Source organism: Anolis carolinensis, chromosome 1 (assembly GCF_035594765.1).
Source record: "Anolis carolinensis isolate JA03-04 chromosome 1, rAnoCar3.1.pri, whole genome shotgun sequence".
Classification (NCBI taxonomy): domain Eukaryota; kingdom Metazoa; phylum Chordata; class Lepidosauria; order Squamata; family Dactyloidae; genus Anolis; species Anolis carolinensis.
In genome coordinates, this window is record NC_085841.1 from 151,512,005 (window position 1) to 151,530,662 (window position 18,658).

Sequence of the window (18,658 nt, forward strand, 5' to 3'; positions counted from 1 at the left end):
CTGTACCTTTTTTAAATGTAAGCTAAAGCTAGAAGCAATTACTTACATCAGTAAAATCTCAGAGAGCAGCACATATAGAACAGACCACATCTTCCAAATTACTGAATCCCACTGACTTGCTGACTAGTTAAGAGGTAGGGACTGCTTCTTATATTCATTCTTAAGCAGTCAACAGATGACATTTAACGTTTAAAAAGGGTTACAGATGCATAACTAGATTCTTGCGTGGTCTGGTAAAACACAGACTGTACCTATTCACATACATGGCACACTATCCAGCCCAAATATGTATACAAAAAACTATATTGATCATTACAGCTTGTCTATCTACTGCTAATTTCACTGGATGATGCAGAACTTTAGTTCCAACTCATTTAAAACTTTCTGTTGAGTTTTCACATCTTTATAGAAGCCATCCTGAATTTCAGTTCATATTTCCTGAACACCAGTTTGGGAAACAGACAGGATATAAATTACTGTATATACTTGAGTATACGCTGAGTTTTTCAGCCCTTCTTTAAGAGCTGAAAAAGGCCCCCTCAACTTATACTCAAGTGAGAGTCCTGATCGGCTTATATTCAGGTCATCTTATACTTGAGGATATAGGCGATCAGAGTTGGACAGTCTTATCTTAAATTACGGTTTTGTGTACATATTCAAATACATTTAACCTACTGATGCCACAATTAATGTAATTTTATTGGTGCTGCATTTCCCACCCTCGTCTTATACTCGGGTCAATTAAGTTTTCCCAGTTTTTTGTGGTAAAATTAGGTGCCTCGGCTTATAATTGGGTTGGCTTACACATATATACGGTAATTCATCTCTCCCTCCTTCTTCAACGACAGTATTCTGCTACTACCTATGTAGTCACTACGTTTTTTCAGAATCACTTTGCAATATCACATATTATGATATTAAGAATAAAATATACACCGTATATACTCGAAGATAAACAGTTTTTCAGCCCTTTTTATGAGCTGAAAAAGCCTCCCCCGGCTTATAATCGGGTCAAGGTCAAGCCAGCAGCGGAGCCTGGAGGCCGTTGCTTGCAATATATATTTATCTCTCATCTTACCCTCCCTTATCAGTGTTTTCTTTCCCAAAGCCTCCCTCGCTCTTGACCAAGGGAATGTTTTGAAAAGGGAAAGAAGCCCTTGCAAGTCAGGAGTATATACCCATTAATTTTATAAAAGCATTTTCCCCTGAAATATTTGTTAATCTCTGCTACAGATATATAGGCATTTCCCCCTGCATGCCTTTGCATTCCCTATGTACCTTTATATTTGTATCTATCTATATATATTAATTTTGTATATGAATTTCCCCCTCATATGTTTACAAGTCTTTGCAAATCCTATATACATATAGGTATTGAGAGATTTCCATGTACCTGTATATATCTATATGCATACATCTATATATAAAAAAATGTTATGTTCGTTTTATTTTGGAATAAACAACAAGGCCACTGAACCAAATCAAACCAAATTTGGCCACAAAAGACATAGTCATCCAAAATATGTCTTTCAATAAAAAAACAAGAAAAATAAAGTCCTAATTAGAGGAAGAGGAAGAACTGTTTTTTCCCATTGCTGCCAGTTAGAAAGCTAAGCTCCGCCCACTTTGTCTCCTAGAAATTCACTCAGCCATTTAATGGTGCCCAGGGCCTCTTCAATCAGGCCTCTTCCACACTGCCTATAAAATACAGATTATCTGATTTGAACTGGATTATATGGTAGTGTAGACTCAAGGCCCTACCACACACCTATATAACCCTGAATGCCAAGGCAGGATAATTTGCTTTGAACTGGATTATCTTGAGTCCACACTGCCATATAATCCAGTTCAGTGTGGATTTTATACAGCTGTGTAGAAGAGTCCTCATATAATCGTGTTCTAAGAAGATAATGTAAGATTATAAATATAATATGTAATAATTACTGTGGTATAATAATACAGAACAATATAATCTCTAAAATCAGGACAGTAAATAAAGAACAAAACTCAGAAGACAGGGGAATTCCAGACAGGAAACAATCAGGGCCAGCTAACACCTCCCAACAGGCAGGAAGCAGCCAGGCTTTGAAGCTGCAAGGCCATTAAATGGTAATCAAGGTAACTAACTGCAGCATTCATACTTGCTGCAATGAGACTATTCATTGCTATTCGACCTGGCCAAACAAGAATTCCACAAGGTAGAAAGCGGCCAGACTTGCAAGCAGCAAGGCTACTCCATCCCATTCAACCTGCCCAAGGAAGGATGCCCCTATATAGAAAGCAGCCTGGCTTTGAAGCAGCGAGGCTATTCAATGCAATTCCAACTGGCCACAGCAACGCATGGCAGGGCACATCTAGTTATTTTATATATGAATGTTCACCTCGCATGTTTGCAAGTCTTTGCAAATCCTATACAGATATAATTATCTATATATAGAGAGATGTCTAGATAGATATCTATGAATATATTGTAGGGGAAATGTACACACACAGAGAGAGAGAGATTTATCTATATATATAAAATGATAAAGTTGTTTGCGCAGTGACTATAACAACAAAACTAAACATCCCAGAAATACGAAATTTGGCAACACAATGCAAAAGGCTTGCCTCCAGGTTACAACAACACAACCACACCACAAAACCACAATCCAGACCCACAAAACTCACAACAACGCATCATGCGATAACAACACAACTAAACACCCCAGAAATACAAAACTTGCCAACACAATGCAAAAGCCTTGCCTCCCAGTTGTAACAACACAACCACACCACAAAACCACACAGGACCCACAAAACTCACAACAACGCATCATGACTGTAACAACACAACTAAACGCCCCAGAAATACGAAACTTGGCAAAACAATGCAAAAGCCTTGCCTCCCAGTTGTAACAACACAACCACGCCACAAAACCACAATCAGGCCCCATAAAACTCACAACAAGGCATCGTGACTATAACAACACAACTAAACGCCCCAGAAATACGAAACTTGGCACACAACTAAACGCCCCAGAAATATAAAACTTAACAACACAACGCAAAAGCCTTGCCTCCCGGTTGTAACAACACAACCACACCACAAAACCACAATCCGGACCCACAAAACTCACAACAATTAATCGTGACTATAACAACACAACTAAACGCCCCAGAAATACGAAACTTGGCACACAACTACACGCCCCAGAAATACAAAATTTGACAACACAACACAAAAGTCTTGCCTCCCATTTGTAACAACACAACTACACCACAAAACCACAATCCGGACCCACAAAACTCACAACAACGCATCGTGACTATAACAACACAACTAAACGCCCCAGAAATACAAAACTTGGCAAAACAATGCAAAAGCCTTGCCTCCCGGTTGTAAGAACATAACCACACCACAAAACCACACCGGACCCACAAAACTCACAACAACGCATCATGACTATAACAACACAACTAAACGCCCCAGAAATACGAAACTTGGCAACACAACACAAAAGCCTTCCCTCCCGATTGTAACAACACAACCACACCACAAAACCACAATCCAGACCCACAAAACTCGCAACAATGCATCGTGACTTTAACAACACAACTAAACGCCCCAGAAATATAAAACTTGGCACACAACTAAACGCCCCAGAAATACAAAACTTGGCAACACAACACAAAAGCCTTGCCTCTCAGTTGTAACAACACAACCACACCACAAAACCACAATCCGGACCCACAAAAATCACAACAACGCATTGTGACTATAACAAATACAAAATTTGACAACACAACTCATCCACCTCCCCAATCCCTACATTCACACTTGGCCTCCAAAAAAACAATTACAATAATAACAATGACAACAACAACAACAACAACAATAAGAATCAACACCATCACAGGCAAGAAACAGCCAGGCACTGAGGCTGAGAGGCCAGTCAGTGCTACACTGGGCCTCCAAAAATAATACAGTAGCATCTAACTTATCCAACCTTCATAATCACTACAACAACAATAATAATAAACACCTACACAGGCAAAAGAAAAAAAAAGACTATTGTACCACAATAAAAATATAAACCGCACTCAGCAGAATCAGACATTACAATTAACAACAAACCAAAGACAACAGGGATCTCAAGCAATTATCAATCAACACAAAAACCGAAGAAGGTAACAGATTTCAAATACTACTACTAATGTGAGTATAAAGAAGGTGGAGGTCACAGCATAAATACAACCTAATGTAGACTGACCAACACCACCAGACTAAGACACAGCAACGCGTGGCCGGGCACAGCTAGTAGATATATATAAACACTAGCTGTGCCCGGCCACGCGTTGCTGTGGCGAAGTCTGGTGGTAATGGGAAATAAAGTATTGAGGAATTTGTGGTAGTTAAGGTAAAAGGTAAACGTTTTCCCCTGACGTTAAGTCCAGTCGTGTCCGACTTTGGGGGTTGGTGGTTATCTCTATTTGTAAGCTTGAAGAGCTGGCGTTGTCCGTAGACTCCTCCAAGGTCATGTGGGATGACTGCATGGAGCACCGTAACCTTTCCGCTGGAGTGGTACCTATTCATCTACTCTCATTTGAATGTTTTTGAACTTTAGGGTTGGGAAAAGTTGGGGCTAACAGTGGGGGCTCTGTCCGTTCCTCGAATTCAAACCTGCGACCTTTCGGTCCAGAAGTTTAGCAGCTCAGCGCTTTAACACGCTGCACCATCAGGGGATATTATTTTCGAAAGGTTGTGAATATACAATATTTTTGATTGTTTTTGTCTGTTGGAGGGAAGTATGAATGCTGCAATTAGGAAAACTGATTAGCATGTAATGACCTTGTAGCTTTAAAGCCTGGCTGTTTCCTCCCTGAGTGAATTTTTTGTTGGGAGGTGTTAGCTGGCCGTGATTGTTTCCTGTCTGGAATTCCCCTGTTTTCAGAGTGATGTTTTTTGCGATATTTTATGTGCTTCTACTGTCTGTGACCCTCAGAAAACAGAGGATTTGCCAGACTTTGGTGATGGGAATACTTTGTTGGGAGGTGTTAGCTGGCCCTGATTGTTTCCTGTCTGGAATTCCCCTGTTTTCAGAGTGATGTTTTTTGCGATATTTTATGTGCTTCTACTGTCTGTGACCCTCAGAAAACAGAGGATTTGCCAGACTTTGGTGATGGGAATACTTTGTTGGGAGGTGTTAGCTGGCCCTGATTGTTTCCTGTCTGGAATTCCCGTTTTCAGAGTGTTGTTCTTTATTTAGTGTTGTGATTGTAGAGATTATATTGTTGTGTATTATTGCACCACAGTAATTATTTCATCTTACAGTAGAATCTCAGTTATCCAACATTTGGTAATGCAATGTTCTGGATTATCCAACATAGTCTGCGTTTTAGTAGTCAATTTTTGTGTAGTCAGTGTTTTAAATTGTGATACTTTTTCTGTCAAATTTGTTGTATAACATGATGTTTTGGTGGTTAATTTGTATAATGATTCCCTAATTTGATGTTTAATTGGGATTTCCTGAATCCGTTCTTATTATCCAACATATTCAGTTATGCAATGTTGTGCTGGGATGTTTATGTTGGATAAGTGAGATTCTACTGTATATTTATAATTTTGTAAGGAAGGCGTTTGCGTCATCCCTCGGGCACTGGAAAAGGGTAAATAACTAAGAGAAGAGGAGAAGAAGGCGCTCTGTACCTGCTCAGGGGCCAGGCGGGAGGCGTGGTGGGGTAAGGTCTGCCCTTCTCCTTTGCCCCTCCATCCCGGCCCTCCCTCTCCTACCGAAGGCGGTGCCGGTGTGGTGGTGGGTTGGCAGGCCTGGTAGGCCAGGGAAGAGCGGGCTCTGGTGGAGGCGCAGGCCCGGGGCGTAGCGGCTTCCTCCCCGCCTTGCGCTTCCCGGTGCCGGCCTCCATGTTCTTCCCGCGAAGGAGGAGGAGGACAGGAGGAGGCCTGAGCAGCGGCGAGGAGGAGGGGGAGAACGGGGCCGGGAAGGCGGGCGATGGGGCGCTTGTCCGCCGCTGCAGGAGAGAAAGGAAAAGGGGTGGGAAAGGAACCTCCACACACAGAGAGAGAGGCAGGACTCGCTTTCCCAGAAGCGCCTCACGCGGAGGTAACATTGTTGGCGCGAAACACCGGGAAGGTACTGAGGGAGGGGGAAAGTAGCCTTTTTTGTTTCCCAGGCGAAATGTGAGGCCAGGGACGGGCCAGCATAGGCCCTCCGGGTGTCTTGGAGTGGAACTCCCAATTCGAGGATGGGTAGCTCAGCCTCGTGAGGCGGAGGTGTGCCTTCTCCTGGCGAGTCCCTGGCTTCGGCGGTGGAGGCAGCAATAGAGGGTGAGGGAGGGGGAACGGTTCTGTCAGTAGGGCGCGCGCACGCGGGGGAAGAGTTGGGAGGATTGTGTTTGTGCGCATGCGCACATCGCCTGTTGTGTTTTTTTGGTGTTGTGATTGTGTTTTTTGTTTGTTTGTGTTGTATCTTACTGGAGGCGGGGATGATGGATAGTGTGGGTAATTTTAGAGTTTGAGGGATGTTGGGTTTTGTTGTTCTGTGCATCGCCACGATGCCAAAAGCCTTTTATATATATAGATAAATATATAGGGCTTGCAAATATTGCAGGAGGGAAATACACATATATAGAAGATTTGCAAATGTTTCAGGGGAAAATGCATATGTGAAATTAGTATATATAATTATAGAGCTATATCTAACTCTGCATTGTTTATGAAGGAAAAATGGAAAGGGTCCCAGGAACTGTTGCTGATATCCAGGCTCTCTTGAAGGAAAAAAAGAGAAAGCTCCCAGGAATGGAAAGGAATTGTAAGTTCCCAATTGCCGCCAATGGGCTGGATCTAGCCGCATTTTTCAGCTATCCCCACATTTTCAGGAGTCATGAGAAAATGGATATGGGGGTCTATCAGTACCCGGCCAGCAGAAACAGATTGAGGTATAGCCAAAGTATACAAGCCTAGAAAATAAGTCCTTTCAGTTTCAATAAGCAAAATGAAAATGATAGATCACAAGACAGTTTCTTTTTCAAGTACAATACATACTAACATTGAATTCCTTAGCACAGCAACTCTGTACAACTATACTTGAAAATAGTATATGCATTCTGCAAAACTACTGAACTCAACGGGACTTACAAAATAAATTTCAGAAGCACTTGCTTTCAAGTCAATATGTGCTGGCCTAACAATAGAAACCCGCTATACGACCCAAAGGCATGATACACTAAGTGCAATTTCTGTGCCAGCAGAGCAGCCAAAATCAGGCACAGTCCGACTGAACACAGAGAAGAAACACACTTCTGTCATTACCCCTTTCTCTCCCAAATCGTGGCAATGGCATATCTTTATACTGATAACGATGTTGATAGAAAGCAAATTATCTGGTTAGATTTAATGGAAGATGAAGTAACCTAAAGCTAACTCATACAAGCCTCTTATCTGACATATGTAAATCACACACACAAAAAACCGCTGTCAGAAATTATGAAGACAGGATAGTTTGCAGAAGAAAGCCTAGTGCAGGAATTTATGTGAACATTAAACATTGTTAATACAGTAGTTCCTTCTTTAGAAGTCTAACAGATGCTACTCTTTATGGCCCCAAAATCTCAACAATAACTTCTATAGCCTACAAGTAGTAAGCCAGGAAAAAGCATCAACAAAATAAAGTAAGCAAAAAAATCTGCAAATTGGTAAGTACTAGAACTATCTCCCAATCTTCTTTGTTTTATGTGAACAGTCTAATCACTTCAAACTATTTTGTCCCCAAACTTCCCTCCACTCCCATTCCCGCAAAACAGCAGGAAACAGTATATTTGAAATGCAAATAATGCACTTATACATACATTTAAGTTAATGAAGATTTAAATTTTTCAGAAATTTTGAAGCTACAGGAGACCCTTTCCCCATTTTTAAAAGCAAACTTTTGGAAAATTGGAAGAAACATGTTAGCATCTTTTACAAATGGAAATAACTTTGTTACTTTAGAAACATAAAATGTTACAATACTGTATAACATTATACAATTATATAAATTTGGTACAAAATTATCACATTTGATACACTAAAAGTACAGTTCAGTCAGACGACGGTTACAAACTAAATTTCCCTTTAATTTTTGTTGTTGCTCTTAAAAGTGGAGCTACTGTAGGGAACCTCTTTAGGAACAGGCAGGGAAAAAACAGACAGAAAAAGAACAAACGAACTATCTCCAACATAAGCAAAACATATAAGATTATTTTGATTCTCAATTTTCTTATGTCCACCAGATATTAGGCATTTATTTCCACACCAAAAGAAAAGATTAAGAAAAGATTACCAATACCAGAAACTGTGATGATTACTAGATGTGCACAATGTTTTACACACAAAAAATCCTATTACATAATTTAGGAAAACAAAATATTTTTGCTGTTAACTGCTATCAAGTCAATTATGACATATAGCAACTCTGTAAATGAAAACACTTCCAATTTCCTTAACATCAACTGCCCTACTCAAATCTTGTAGACTCTTGAGCCATGGTGTCTTTGACTGAATCTATTCCTCTTTTCCTGCTGCCTTTTATTTTACTAAACATTACAGTATGACTTCCTTATCCAGACTCTATATCCATTCTTTCACATGAAAAACATATTTACCCAGAAGTCTTTGTGAGCCTTTCCAGGTCCTAAAGTGTGTGATTCTATGGCAGTGGTTCTCAACCTGTGGGTCCCCAGATGTTTTGGCCGTCAACTCCCAGAAATCCTAACAGCTGGTAAACTGGCTGGGATTTCTGGGAGTTGTAGGCCAAAACACCTGGGGACCCACAGGTTGAAAACCACTGTTCTATGGTATTCTTCCATCTCAAAACATGTCATAAAATAGCACTAGAGGACCTGGAGAAGCTCACAAATTCATTCCTCAGTATTTTTTCAAAATAAAAAATTGTAAAAAAAAAAAAAAACCTCCCCTACCCCCTTCTCACTTCTTTTCTGGCCGTTCATATCTCTAACTGTAAGAGGTAAGCTCTCTATTAGCAGAGGTCAGACACTCCATTGCTGAACTATCAGTGCTGAATCAATGCTTATGAACACTTTTGCCTTGAAGGAGGCATAGCCCTAGATGGAAGAACAGACTAACCTATTCCTATACACCCAATTCCACTGCAATCACCAAAGGGGAAGTGATATACAGACACAGTGACTGCAACAGTCTCTCCCATAATGGAGACAGGGGAGAGTCTGAGATATGAGTGTTGGCATTCAACAGATATCCCCACTGTCGTCTCTCATTTCCTCACAAATTGTTACTCCTCATCCAGTGACCACATGTTTCAGCTTCTGGCTATTGCTCACTACTTTCTTCCCATCCCCTCCACTAAATATCAGATCTTCCATACATCTGGTTCTATGGAATTAAAGAATACACGTCGCCATCACCAGATTACCAAGCAATTCCTATGGTGTAGTTAACCAATTTATGAAGGTGCTACAGCATGAAGATGCTGACCAATAGTAGCTGCTGTACCACCTACACCCAGTATTAGTAAAAGCAAATTAACTCTCAATCACACTACAACGATACAACATACATGTGGGGTTACCTTTAAAAACTATTCAGAAGCCACAGCTAGGGAAAAAGATCCCCCATTATTCTCTCTTCTGGCCCTTTTGAATGCCTGGGTGGGGGTGGGAAAATGATGGTGGAGGCATCTATTCTTTGGCACACACCCCCCTCCAAGGAGTTATGAGAGGCGGCCAGTGATTCATTTAGGTTTTCTTGGGAAGGACTATATCATTATCTTTTGCAATTTTACTCAAGGGAAGGTTCTCCGCCACCACCACCTTTTTTGGCAGGAATTTAAACCATGTGTTAACTTTTATCAAAATAGGAAACATCTCAAAAGACTGGCAAAAGATCTTCTTTAATGGCTAGGCAGGAAAATGGGGGTGGTGAAGACAGCAAAAGAGGCTGTTCCCCTGAGGCAGAGCTGGCTGTTTCCTCACTGCAAGGAATGACACTTCAATTATCCACAAATTGTATCAAAATCCATAATTTGGTGATCAAACCTTCCCTCAACTAACATATGAGATTAACGTACACACAAGTATATGATATGTTGACCTATAAAACCACAGGCAGTTGAAACCTTCAACAGAGGCCCTACTGCACATACCACTAGCCCAAGAAGCAGGAAAAACTGTAGTAAAGGTGGTACACAATAGGAATAATTTTGTCCAAGACAAGCCAGACTGGTTTCATTTCTTCTGAAAATTTACGAATTGTGTTTTTCCTTCTGTCTCTGAGTTTTAAAAACTAACTTTTAAAACTATTTTAGTTTCTTTTAAGTTTTTAAATAAATATATACTTGTTTTAGGCAGAGTCCTGCAGTTTTGCAAGCTTCATGACTGAAAGCTATGCAACAATTTATGGTGTTCCTGGCAGGGAGCAGAAGGTGATCATGCTTGTTAAGTCTGCTATTTATCAAGGCCATGTTCAGTAGCTGGAAGTCTGTGCTAAAAGAGTTACTGGCATATGCAGCACCACTCCTGAATAATTTGGCTACAGGAGCCCCTCATAATCTTTTCTATGTGGGGTTTACTCTAGAATCCAAATAAGGGCTAACACATTCAAAACACCAGGAACTAGGGATCCTTGTGAAAGATATGGGATCCTGGCATACTGACTGGGCCTTGAGATTGAGAGAAGGAGAAGACAAATGGTCAATAGTATCTCTTCTTGGGAGACTCTCTATTTCAATGCTGGGCCTCAAATTCTAACCTTCTGCTTCCAACTCATCCCTTGTTGCCTGTCTCAGCTTAATCCTTTCCCTCCCTCTAAATGGCTTTTCGATCCCATAAATTAATCTCATACCATGTCCAAGAAGAAATACATGTAATTTTCAAAGGCCTCCTGGGAAGGGAAGTACATGGGAATATTTTCCTTTTTATACGTGTCCATTAATGTGCTATGATTTCAAAAAGTGTTTTGAGAGTAATACATTTTATATGGAGTTTAAAGGAACTATCTTCTGAAATCTCATGTGATTCTAGCTGAGGATTTTTTTCAGAGGCACAAAAGTGAAGAGAAAAAGAATCCTTATGTTTCTGTAAATGCAATATACGAAGATTTTCCCTATATCTAAACAGGGTTACACAGTCAGGCAAATCATAACATTTATAGAAATTTTTTATTACTGAATTATTTTCTGAAATTCTACAGCATAATTTTACTGTGACATTATTATTAGTCATAATGAAATGAAAAAATATTCTGAAAAACTATTTCAAATGAAATACAAAATATACTACAAAGGAAGAAACATTTCCCCACAAATCCAAAATTGTCCAAAATATCAGTTTTATCAATTAGCAGTCTTTCCCCCCCACCATAGTTATCTATTAGAGACTTTCTAAGGAATAAAGATTATTCAATTGTTTTACATGAACCACTAAGCGCAATAACCCATTTTTGTAGTATTTTCAAAGGACCAATAGACACCACAGCAGGCATGGGCAAGCTTTTTTGCTTTGGGCCCACATTGCGGGCCCAGCCAGAAGGGCTGAGCCGGGAGAGAGGATGGTCAGGAGGGGCCCGAGCAGGGCCCGAGTCATCCTCAGGTTGTCCTCCCAGCATATAGACAGTTCTGCTCGCCCCATCCTTATGCTGGGCAGAAGGGGAGGCATGCGGCAACAACCCCGATTCTCCTCCCCTGATCCTTGGGGTTGTCCTCTTGGCATTATGCTGGGAGGAGGGCGAGATAGGTGGTAGCTGAGAGTGCTCCGAGGGGCTCTCAGCCACCTCAAGCCTTAAGCCATCCTCCCGGCATAAGAACAGGGCTGCTTGCACCATCCTTATGCTGGGAGGAGGGCAAGACATGCTTTGAGGAGATAGGGCAGGTTATAAAAAAGTATGATGATGATGATTATGAAGTGGCTGAGAGTGCTCCAGAGAGCTCTCAGCTTCTGTGTGCCTTCCTCCCACAGCAGGCCACTATGTCTTTATGCCAAGAGGACAGGGAAAATTAGGAGGGCCTGAGTTAAGCACCCAGGGGGCTGCATCCGGCCCCCGGGCCTTACTTTGTCCATGCCTGAACTACAGTGTCATCTTTTGTAGACTATAACCCACTTCAGCAGTTGTTTAAAATATCTCTTGATTCCCCCCCCCCCCCCAGAGTATAGATATTTGGGATGTGGGGGAGGGGGCTTTAGAAACACTACAATCTCACTCCAACCATATTGGAGTATAAACAGACATAATTCATTTTACAAAGCTGCCCACAAAGAAGATTTTTTCTTCTTTCCCTCTACCTAACTGGAATGTTTTTAGCAGCAATTTTACTGGGAAAAGTTAGAGAACAATGAAAGAGGACTGGAGAAATACATTCGTACCATGTTGAATTATCCCAGATATCTGCAGTAAACAGTGCAATAAAGCCTAAGTTGGAAAAAATTGGATTTTATTCTCACTGATCTTATTGCAACTGTGCATATCTGCTCACAACAGGCAAGATAAACTGCAGCTACCTCCAGAATCCCTTACTGATCACATGTGAATCGCAAAACAAGAAAGAAAAGGAGAAATCAGAAAATCTTATCATGCATCATCAGCATATTAAAAAAAAACCATTGATTTATGAGCCCAGTGAACAAAATGGAAATCATAGGTGGAAGTTATTTTTTTTTTGGGGGGGGGGGGGGGTAGATATCCTTGGATACATATTGGAAAATACTTTCAGTTTATCTCAGGACAAATCCAAATGCGAATCTGCTTAGTTTATTTCATGTGCACATTGTCAGTTTTGAATAAAATGTTTGCTAAAACATGTTGAACTGTTTTTTGCGCTTGTGTAGGAACCTTTGACTATTCCTTCCATGTTATTTCTGCATCTGGTATCAAACCTTTAAGCAATATTCTAGAATGTATCTACTCTATTAACTAACAGAAGTTCTAAAGATGTCTTCTTACATATGAAAGTGTGGTCTATAGCCATTAAAAGGTAATGCTATAATAAATGAGCTATAATCTTTAAAGTCGCACAAGACCCTTATTATTTTGCTGCAACAAGCAGAGCAACCCAGTCTCCCTTTAGGATTCAGATTACCTTTACTATGGCCCCATCTAAACTAACCCTTTAATGTCATTTCAAACTGGTATGGATGAAAGTGATGTGCAGATGATTACATAGGAAATCCTGGAACAGGTTTGAGACCCAGATTGAGATTACAAAAACCACAAAAGACTGATGCACATTAAGATGTTACTTTTGTTCACTTTTGCAGGAGTTTGTCTGACCATGGCATTTTGAAGCTAGTTTGGAACTAGAGTCAAAATTAAATGATCGGAATAGATGGGACCAATGAAACTTTAAGAGACAACGGGTAGGCCAATGCTTTCCTTTTTCTACACAACTTCCCTAGAGAATAATTTCAGTGTAACACAAGAACATTCCTATTTTTAGACACCACTTCTTTTAACAGCTACTCTCCCCCACCTTACTCTTTTGTTACATATATCATTTCCTCAGATTACAACACAAAATGGAATCTCATGTCGCTGAGGGCCTAACTACCAGTTAGGTTCCACTACAGAAATTGCACTTCAGCTCAAATATTCCCACAGTTTAGCCTTGTTACAGTTTTCGCTCTCCTTGTCAGAATAGGCTGAACACACAAAGACAGTTCCTGTTGGCAAGGATCCACCAAAACAACAAAGGGAAAAAAAGAGGTTAACTGGTCGATTGGCCAATCCAGTGCCCTGCCGATGCTCCTCTTTCGCCTCCCACAGCCGAGGAGGCCTCCAAGCACAGCCTTCTCCTACAAAGGGTGCACACACCCCGTCGTTGATCCACAGGCTTCACAAAGAGAAGGCCACTTCGAAAGCACCCACCAGAAAGGCCCCTTCCTCCTTAACACACTGCCCCACCCACTTCCAAAAGGATCCCCTTGACTCTTATGTGATCTCCATATCCTAAGGACAGCTAGAGCTGCATATCCCAAGAGGCAACAAAGCCCACAGAGGGCCCTTCCACACTGCCATATAACCTAGGCCCCTTCCACACAACTGAATAAATCCCACATTATCTGCATTGAACTGGAATATATGGCAGTGTGGACTCAGATAAACCAGTTCAAAGCAGATGTTGTGGGATTTTCTGCGTTATATGGCTGTGTGGAAGGGCCCCCAGAATATCAAGGCAGAAAATCCTACAATATCTGCTTTGAACTGCATTATTTGAGAGCCGTTCCACACAGCCATATAACCCAGAATACAGTATCAAGGCAGAAAATCCCACAATATCTAATTTGAACTGGGCTATCTGGATCCACACTGCTATAGAATTCAGTTCAATGTGGATTTCATACAGCTATGTGGAAGGGGCTAGAGAGATATCAAGATGATAAAAAGTGTGGTAAAGATGATCACTCTAAAATCAGGACAGTAAATAAAGGCCAACACTCTAAAAACGGGGGAATTAGGGTCATGAATCAATCAGGGCCAGCTAACACAGCCCAACAAAGGATTCCCCCAGGCAGGAATCAGCCAGGCCTTGAAGCTGCAAGGTTTTTCAATGCTCAAGGTGATTAATTGCAATATTCACACTTTCCTCCAACCGACAAGAATTCTTTCTTTCACCCTGGACGTTTCACAGATATATAAACTCCACTTGCCTAGTTTCCAATAGCCCTCACAGCCTCTGAAGATGCCTGCCATTGATGTGGGCGAAATGTCAGGAGAGAATGCTTCTGGAACATGGCCACAGCAACCCAGTGATCATTTTATTATTTGGGGAGGGGAAGGGAGGGGGAGCAGCCCACCCGTGGAAACGTTTCCAAAGATCCTCTGCTGGCTCTTTCCAGCACCACACCCACATCGGCCGCCACCCTTCTCGTCTCTTTCTCTCCCCTTTCCACCTTAGCGCGGCGCTTTGTATGGCCTCCTCGCCTCCACACTGGAACACAAAGGGACGTAACGCGGAGCCACCATGCAGGCCCGGCGCGGGGGGGAGGGGAGGGCACAGCAGCAGCAGCTCTTCCCTTCTCTCTCTCTCTCCCTCCCTCCCTCCGCCTTTCTCTTTCTTTTTTCTTCCCCCGGCGCCGAAACAATAGAACGTGGGTGAGCGGGCGCGGAGGGGGGAGCGGAGAGGGGTTGGAATGCCCGCCGCGCGCGCCGCCTCCCTGCCGTTCCTTGCGCGCACCCTCCCCCTGCTGGAATACTCACAGGCTGTAACGGACTCGGGGAGGGGGGCTCCCTCCGCCTGCAGCGCTCGCGCCGATAATGGCCCCGCGCGGCCACTCTCGCCTACCCTCCTCCGTCGCCTCCTCCTCCTCCTCCTCCGCCTCCTCCTCCTCCTCCACCACCACCGCCGCCGCCGCCCCTCCCCCTCCTCCTCCTCCACCACCGCCGCCGCCGTGAGGGAGACTCACAACAACATGGCGAGTGAAAGAGAGAAAGAGAGGGACAGACATACACAGCAACAGCAGCAATAGCGGTGGCGGCGGCGGTAGCAGCGGCGAGCGACTACCGCGCATGCGCGCCCAGGCCCCAATCAGCGAGCGCTGGGACACAAAGGGGGCAGGCTTTTTTTTTTTCAGAGGAGTCCGAGGGAGAGACAGCGAGCGCGTGCGTGCCTTCGTGCGCGCGCGCACACACACACAAGACCTGCCCCGCCCCTTTTCGCCCTCCCTACGCGTGCGCAAGAGCAGCAAGCCGCTCGGAAAGGAGGAGAAAAAAAAGAAGCAAAACAAAGCCATAGAGGCTCGGTCTTCAGATCGTCGTACAGCAAGACAAAGAGTTCCGGTTCTCAATTGCACTCCCGTGTGAGGGGCAAGGGGCAGAGGCCTGCTTTTATATTTATCCATGGCGTTTGCGGCATCAACAGCTCGCTGCCCTCAAGGCTTACCGTCTAATTAAGACGTGACCCAAAAGGAAAAGGAGATGGCAGCGTGGGAGGGGATTGAGTCCAGAATATATGGATGGCCTCCTGGGCTTCTCTGGGGCCGCAGCGATCCTCAAACTGGTAGATCCAAATGGATCCACATCTACCTATGCAGTATACTCTCTGTTATCCGGAACTCGCAAGCAACTGGCAAAGTAAACAATCAGGGCTAGGTAACACCTCCCAACAAAGGATCGCTCAGGCAGGAAGCAGCCAGGCTTTGAAGCTGCAAGGCCATTCAGTGCTAATCAAGGTAGCCAATTGCAACATTCACACCTGCCTCCAACAGACAAGAGTTCTTTCTCCCACCCTGGACATTCCACAGATATATAAACCCCACTTGCCTAGTTTCCAACAGACCTCACAACCTCTGAGTACGCCTTCCATAGATGTGGGCGAAATGTCAAGAGAGAATGCTTCTGGAACATGGCCATACAGCCCAGAAAACTCACAGCAACCCAGTGATTCTGGCCATGAAAGCCTTCGACAACACACGGAAGAAATTGTGTATATGTAAAATCTTTTTTGCAATACAGTAAAACTTTTCACATTAAGTGTGTACAGTATTTGTGTTTGGTGATTGCATTTCAATATTAATATCATAGAATCATAGAATAGTAGAGTTGGAAGAGACCACATGGGCCATCTAGTCCAACCCCCTGCTAAGAAGCAGGAAATCGCATTCAAAGCACCCCCGACAGATGGCCATCCAGCCTCTGCTTAAAAGCTTCCAAAGAAGGAGCCTCCACCACATTCCGGGGGAGAGAGTTCCACTGCCGAACAGCCCTCACAGTGAGGAAGTTCTTCCTGATGTTCAGGTGGAATCTCCTTTCCTGTAGTTTGAAGCCATTGTTCCGTGTCTTAGTCTGCAGGGCAGCAGAAAACAAGCTTGCTCCCTCCTCCCTATGACTTCCCTTCACGTATTTGTACATGGCTATCATGTCTCCTCTCAGCCTTCTCTTCTGCAGGCTAAACATGCCCAGCTCTTTAAGCCGCTCCTCATAGGGCTTGTTCTCCAGACCCTTAATCATTTTAGTCGCCCTCCTCTGGACGCTTTCCAGCTTGTCAGCATCTCCCTTCATCTGCGGTGCCCAAAACTGGACACAGTATTCCAGGTGTGGTCTGACCAAGGCAGAATAGAGGGGGAGCATGACTTCCCTGGATCTAGACGTTATTCCCCTATTGATGCAGGCCAAAATCCCATTGGCTTTTTTAGCTGCCGCATCACATTGTAGGCTCATGTTTAACTTGTTGTCCACGAGGACTCCAAGATCTTTTTCGCACACACTGCTGTCAAGCCAGGCGTCCCCCATTCTGTATCTTTGATTTCCATTTTTTCTGCCGAAGTGAAGTATCTTGCATTTGTCCCTGTTGAACTTCATTTTGTTAGTTTCGGCCCATCTCTCTAGTCTGTCAAGATCGTTTTGAATTCTGCTCCTGTCTTCTGGAGTGTTAGCTATCCCTCCCAGTTTTGTGTCATCTGCAAACTTGATGATCGTGCCTTCTAACCCTTCGTCTAAGTCGTTAATAAAGATGTTGAACAGAACCGGGCCCAGGACGGAGCCCTGCGGCACTCCACTTGTCACTTCTTTCCATGATGAAGACGATGCATTGGTGAGCACCCTTTGGGTTCGTTCGCTTAGCCAATTACAGATCCACCTAACCGTAGTTTTGTCTAGCCCACATTTTACTAGTTTGTTTGCCAGAAGGTCGTGGGGGACTTTGTCGAAGGCCTTACTGAAATCCAGGTACGCTACATCCACAGCATTCCCTGTATCGACCCAACTCGTAACTCTATCGAAAAAAGAGATCAGATTAGTCTGGCATGACTTGTTTTTGGTAAATCCGTGTTGACTATTAGCAATGACCACATTTGTTTCTAAGTGTTTGCAGACCACTTCCTTAATGATCTTTTCCAGAATCTTGCCTGGTATTGATGTGAGGCTGACCGGACGGTAATTGTTTGGGTCGTTCTTTTTTCCCTTCTTGAAGATAGGGACCACATTCGCCCTCCTCCAATCTGCTGGGACTTCTCCTGTTCTCCAAGAACTCTCGAAGATGATTGCCAGTGGTTCTGAAATAACTTCCGCTAGTTCCTTCAATACTCTTGGATGTAGCTGATCTGGCCCTGGCGACTTGAATTCGTTTAGAGTGGCCAGGTGTTCCTGGACAACTTGTTTCCCTATTTGGGGTTGGATTTCCCCCAATCCTTCGTCCATTCCATGTTACTGAGGTTGAAGATGGCTTTCTTTTTGTGAGAAGACCGAGGCAAAGAAGGCATTAAGCAGTTCTGCCTTTTCCCTATCCCCTGTCACCATCACCCCATCTTCTCCTTGCAGTGGCCCTATCGCCTCCTTTTTCTTCCTTTTTCTACCAACGTAAGCAAAAAAACCTTTTTTGTTGTTTTTTATGTCCCTGGCAAGCCTGAGCTCATTTTGCGCTTTAGCCTTGCGAACCTTTTCCCTACAGGAGTTGGCTATACGTTTGAATTCTTCTTTGGTGATTTCTCCCCTTTTCCACTTCTTGTGCATGTCACTTTTGAGCTTTAGCTCAGTTAGAAGTTCTTTGGACATCCATTCTGGCTTCTTTGCACTTGTCTTATTTTTCTTCTTTGTTGGCACTGTTTGCATTTGCGCCTTGAGTATTTCACTTTTGAAAAACTCCCATCCATCCTTAACTCCCTTGTTTTTTAATATCGGCGTCCATGGAATGCCGCTCAGTAATTCCTTCATTTTTTG

The 18,658-nt window shown here is 43.1% G+C and overlaps 1 protein-coding gene across 5 annotated transcripts in view; it reads right to left on the reverse strand.

Annotated features, from left to right (window-relative positions):
* pum2 (pumilio RNA binding family member 2) overlaps positions 1 to 15,490 on the reverse strand; it is a 92,028-nt gene extending 76,538 nt beyond the window's left edge. For 4 of the 5 annotated variants that reach the window (XM_062984129.1, XM_062984120.1, XM_062984115.1 and 1 more), the window contains exon 1: positions 15,203 to 15,490. The gene's annotated coding sequence lies outside the window, so the exon portion shown is untranslated. The remainder of the gene's footprint in view (positions 1 to 15,202) is intronic. The other variant, XM_062984136.1, reaches the window with a different exon arrangement.
* Positions 15,491 to 18,658: the final 3,168 nt, after the last annotated feature.